General features: G+C 39.7%; 1 pseudogene; it reads left to right on the top strand.

The window, feature by feature from the left end:
* The first annotated feature begins 3063 nt into the window (after positions 1-3063).
* LOC109377692 (tubulin beta chain-like) overlaps positions 3064-6308 on the top strand; it is a 6193-nt pseudogene continuing 2948 nt past the window's right edge.

Raw genomic sequence — 6308 nt, 5'->3', positions numbered from 1 at the left:
GTCAACTTGACTGGCCCTAGGGTACTCAGATTAAACATTATTCTGAATTTGTCTGTGAGAGTGTTTCTGGATGGTATTTGCATTTGAATCAATAAACTCAATAAGGTAGATGGCCCTCTCCTGTGTGGGTAGGCATCATCTAACTAGTCCACTGAGGGCCTGAATAGAACAAAAGTTAGAGGAAGGAGTAATTTACCCCTTTTATTTCCTGTCTGCCTGTTTGAGCAGAGACATCTCATCTCATTTCCTCCAGCCCTCCAACTGGGATTTATACCATTGCCCCTAGTTGTCAGGCCTCAGACTCAGACTGGAACTATACCACCATTTTTCCTGTACCTCCAGTTTATAGATGCCAGACTGTGGAACTTCTCAGCCTCCATCATCACATGAGTCAATCACTCATAATAAATCTCCACATATTTCTTCTTTCCTTCTATCTTCTATTATCTATCTATCTATCTATCTATCTACCTATAATTATCTATCATCTAACCTACTAGTTCTGTTTATCTGGAAAGCCCAGACTAATACTGATTATAACCTGTGTTCAGATAGATTGAATATTAAATATAACCTATAACCAAACAAATGTTTGTGAGTCTAAACAAACAGATACCTATGCATATTAAATGAATAAACAAACAAATACATATGGAAAAAGAGAAAGTTCTTCAAAGATAAATATAAAGGGAAAAATAACTTTCTAGTGGAGCAACTTGGGAGATAGCACCTTAAAAAAGTGATCATAGATCACATTACCATCAGTAAAAAATATCTGAGAGGGGTATACCATTTCTGTGATATTCCTCAGAGAAATTCCTAAACTGAATTTAAACATGAGAAAACATATCAAATCCAATTTAAGGAACATCCCAGAAAACAACTGGCCATTACTTACCAAAGAAAAAGACCTGTGGAACTATTCCAGACCAAAATAGACTAAAGTGATGTAACAACTGTGTGATTCTGGTCCAGAAAACAAGGGTGTTACTGGGACAACTTAAATAAGGGCACAATTTAAATAAGGTCTATAGAATAGCTGGTAGTGTTGTATCAGTAATTCCTCAGTTTGATAATTGATAATATATCTTGAGTAACCATAGCCAATTATCAAGGAAATTCTTGGTACTCTCTTTTCAACTTTCCAAACCTGAAATCATTTCAAAATTAATTTTTTTTAATTATTAGTATTAAAAAAAGAAAGAAAGAAAGAAAATGTGGTAACTAGTTGTAAGACATGAGGACAAACCAACAGTTTTGAACCTCTTGAACCCACTACATAATGGGATAATACTAAAACAGCACAATAGCAGCAGAATGGCCAACTTAGGTTTCCACCATCACAGAGAAAAAATTCTGGGCATACTTGTTTGAATGTGAAAGAAAGTTTCAAATAGCAGACACTGTAGCTTTAAATTTTAAAAGACCATCTTTTCATACCAGGATTGGACACAAGTGTGTGCTGTATTTGTTTCTTTCCCAAGACTCTTTCATGTATTTTTTTTTACATTACAGGTGACATTCAATATTATATTAATTTCAGGTGTACATCATAGTGGTTAGACATTTATATAATTCACGAAGTGGTTCCCCACTAAATCTAGAACCACCTGACACCATACCAGTTACTACAATATTATGGACTATATTCTCTATGTTGTACTTTATATCCCTGTGACTATTTTGTAACTGCCAATTTGTACTTCTTACTCATTTCATCTTTTTCCTCCAACACCCCAACTCCCCTCCAACCTGGCAACCATCAGTTTGTTCTCTGTATCTACAAGTCTGTGTCTCTTGTTTGTTCATTTATTTTGTTTTTTTGATTCCAAATATAAGTGAAATCATACATTATTTGTCTTCCTTTGTCTGACTTACTTCACTTAGTATAATACCCTCTAGGTGCATTCATGTTGTCATAAATTGCAAGATTTCATTCTTTTTAATGGCCAAGTAATATTCCACTGTATATATGTACTTCATCTTCTTTATTCAGTCATCTATTAATGGACACTGGTTGCTTCCATATTTTCCCCAGAACACTCTTAAAAATTGGTATCACTTAAAAGCAAAAGATAATGATATTTTAGTGCCCAAACTTTCTACACTACATAATGTAACAGTCTACATTGATACAAAGAACCATAGATTTTTATTAGATATTTACACATAAGAAGTTGTAGATATTTAGCACAAATATTCATGTCCATTGTTGGAGACTATGGGATGAGGCAGATTAAAATAAATTAGCCCCTAGAGCTGAAACAAGTCAGAGCTTGAAGCAGACGTTGTAAATCTACACGTGTGTGCTAAGCTACAGGGGAAGTAAGAGAAAACATGGAAGACACATGGACTCTGAAGATCTACAAAGCTGACTTCAGAAACCAACAAAGCAAAATGAAGCAAGTTAACACAGAGAAGCCAGGAAGCAATTAGTGCCCCTAGATGGGAGATCAGCAAACCAGGAATAAGCAAGTGTACGTTGTGATCCAGGCAGACAAGCTGCAAAGGGAATGAGTATAATTCCCAAGCCATAATCCTTTGCAGCACAGGTACCTAATAATTACTCAATAAATGTAAGTTATCCCCATTACACTAATATGGCCTTCTCTTTCTTTTTGTGTCTTATTTTGTTTTAAATTTCTATTTTTAGGAAAGTTTTATGATGAACATTACATATAAGTTTTAATATATAATTTATAAATGAATATACTAACTATAATATATAAAATGTTACTTAAAATTATTACACTGAGGACAAAGATGGTTGCTGTTCAAAGGATATAAAGTTTCAGTTATGTAAGATGAATAAGTCCTAGAGACCTGCTGTACAATGTCATGCCTACACTTAACAATACTTGATTGTGAACTTAAAAAAAATGTTTAAGAGGGTTCTCAGGACCTTCCTGTCATTGCGATCAGACCTTGCTGCTCTAGGCTTTGGGGCACATCACATCCTTCCAGCCTGTGACCAACAGCAGAGGGAAAAAAAAAAAAGTTACTTGTTTTCTTGTCTCCTACACATCTTGAGGGGAGCAAAACATAAATAAATAAATTTGAACCATGAGGGAAATTGTGCACTTCCAGGCTGGACAGTGTGGCAACCAGATTGGTGCCAAGTTCTGGGAGTCATGAGCATGGCATAGACCTCACCGGCACCTACCACCGTGACAGCAACCTGCAGCTGAATCGCATCTCCGTGCATTCCAATGAAGCCACAGGGGGGAAGTATGTTCCTCGTGCTATCTTGGTGTGTCTAGACCCTGGCACCATTGATTCTGCTTGCTCACGTTCATTTGGTCAGACCTTCAGACCAAACATCTTTGTTTTTTAGTCATTCTAGGGCAGGCTATCACTGGGCCAAGGGCTACCACACAGACGGGGTGGAGCTGGTTGACTCAGTCCTGGATGTGGTTGGAATGAGGCTGAGAGCTCTGACTGCCTGCAAGACTTCCAGCTGACCCACTTACAGGGCATGGGCTCTGGGACAGGTACCTTGGTCTCCTATTGATATCAGCAATATCTGTGAAGAGTATCCTGATGGCATTGTCAACACCTTCAGTGTGGTGCCGTCACCCAAAGTGTCCCACACTGGAATTCGGCCCTGAAACACCACCCTCTCTATTCATCAGTTGGTAGAGAATACTGATGAGACCTACTGCATTGACAACGGGGCTCTTTAGGACACCTGTTTCCACACCCTCAAGGTGACTACGCCAACCTACCTTGGGACCTGAACCACCTTGTCTCAGACACCATGAGCAGCGTCACCACCTGCCTTCGCTTACTTGGCCTGCTGAGTTGTGACCTCCCCAAGCTGGCAGTCAACATGGTGCCCTTCCCACACCTCCACTACTTGCCTGACTTTGTCCCTCTAACCAGCTATGGAAACCAGCAGTATTGGGCCCTAATTGTGACCGAACTCACACAGAACATGTTGGTTTCCTGTGAGATGCTCATCATGCAAAATAAGAACAGCAGCTATTGGATTGTTGGAAAAGTCATGACATATTTTTTCTATGCTTTTTGTTGCAAATTGAGTCATGGCTTTTCCAACAACCCAATACTTTGTGGAATGGATCCCCAGCAACGTCAACATGGCTGCCTGCCACATCCCACCCAACAGACTGAAGATGGTGGTCAACACACAACAGCATGACCATCCAGGAGCTGTTCAAGTGAATTTCAAAGCAGTTCACTGCCATGTTCTGTGGGAAGGCCTTCCTCCACTGGCACACAGACCAGAGCGTGGACGAGAAAGAGTTCACCAAGGCTGAGAACAATGTGAAAGACCTGGTCTCTGAGTACCTGCAGTACCAGGATGCCACCACAGAAGTAGAGGAGGATTTCAGTGAGGAGGTCAAAGGGGGCCTAAGGCCAAGTCCCACCACCCAGACTTATCAGCTCTCTCAGCCTTCTTCCTCAACTGCCCCTTTCCCCTCACTCAGAATTGGCATTTTCTGCCTTTTTTTTCCTCCTTTTAGGGGGGTTCTTAAACAGTGCCTGGCAAATAATAGCATTCAATAAATACTCATTGTTTGTTGACTGTCTGCTCTCTCCACTCTGAGAAGTCTAGATTTCTGCCATTCTGGGTAATCTTGTATTTCCTCCTGTTCCCACTCATCCCATCTTTCCATTTAATATTCTCTCTCTGTTTTCAAGAGGATTCTCCAAGAAACTGGGTCTCATTCAAATCCCATTGAGAACCGTGTGCTGAAAACACAGATAGCTGGCCACCATCCTAAGCCTATATGATAACAAGAGGAAAGGAAATCATGATAACTGTAGCAGGTAGCAGTCCCTACAAGGAAAGGGTCAGGTTTCCCATTCTAGAGCAGGTTTGGATAGTGAGGTCCAGGTTATTAACGTCCTAGTTTCCAGGTATTTCCCTGCTCATCTCTCAGCTTTGGGGGAGGTGTTAATATTATTGCCTCCATATCAGTCTCCCTCCAAGCTCTGTTCTGATCTCTGTTTTCTTTGCAGGGGTCTGCCCCACTCTGTCAAGTGGGATCCTTCCTCTTTCCTCTTGCACCTACCTCTTACATTGGATCCCTTCCTTTCTTTGGTTGGATAAGGGGATAAGAGGGAAGAGAGAGGCCAGCCTTGGCCCCTAAGCCTCCAGAAAGGCCCTCCCTACCTTTTATTACCCCAAAAAAGGAATATCAGTCTTTCTGTATGTGTATGCAATGGTATGTACTGCCACCTAAATGAGTCATTCCCCGTAGAAGAGGGGAGAGGACACCCTCCATTTTTTGACAACATCTCATCTCTACTTTTGCTATTACCTTTTCTCCCCTACCTTTGGTTTTGTCCTATTCTACAATTCAAATGTATACTTTGTGTTGAACTTGCTTTTTTTCATATTGAAAGAATAACATTGTCCCAAGAGCCAAAAATAAATGGGAATTAAAAAAATATATATGTTAAGAGGGTAGTTCTCAAGTAAAGTGTTCTTGTCACAATAAAAATAAATACATACATACATACATACATACATACACACATACATATGTATGAGTGCATGATTAAAAAAATGTTGGTGATATCGGGAATGCTATGTTTCATTTCTTATTCTATTTCTATTTGGTAAACTGTATTTATCAACGTCTTCACTTGGGTATATGTAGGTTACATTTTGATTACAAAAAGGAAATGTGTTTTGAATCATTTTATTTACAAGTTCTCCAAATCAGATGGGTCAAATCAGATCTAAGAGCTCTCTTGCACAGTAGTGATCACCAATGTGAATTTGCCTGACCTGGGTAGCTGGTCAGGTTTACAGTTTTCTCTCTACCTATCCATACAATGAGTACTATTTAAGAAGGAGAATAAAAAACAACACCAGTGAACTGATCTATGACCTCTGGCTTCTGGCCAGCATCACATTTTCTGCTGTTTGAGAGCAGGATTGAACCCACAAGTGACAATCCTGGCAAGAAAGTAGGTCAAGTTTGAGTGGTAAACCTTGTTCCTTGATGAAGTAGGTTAGAGTCAGGGAAACTAAGTTGACTTCAGAAATAGCAACCAGAAAACATTTACCTCCCTGGTTGCAAAGGTTACAGGAAATATGTCTACACATAGCCACCAAATACAAGATTGGACAATTAAGTTCACGAACTTATCTTAGAAAAAGTGCTACATACCGCATTGCTGAATATCACTATGCTCACCTTTGAAGTTCTCCCCTTGGGATGCTACACACTAATGCCAGTGCCTAGTCTACCCTTCAAAGCAATTTTGGAACTCTTTTTCTGGAATGGTCATCAGAGCTGTCATCATATTACCTTTGATGTCCTCAATGTCATCAA

This window comes from Hipposideros armiger, unplaced genomic scaffold (genome assembly GCF_001890085.2).
Source record: "Hipposideros armiger isolate ML-2016 unplaced genomic scaffold, ASM189008v1 scaffold_1507, whole genome shotgun sequence".
NCBI lineage: Eukaryota > Metazoa > Chordata > Mammalia > Chiroptera > Hipposideridae > Hipposideros > Hipposideros armiger.
The sequence above is the reverse complement of the archived record's forward strand: the minus strand, read 5'-3'. Positions and strand labels throughout refer to the sequence as shown.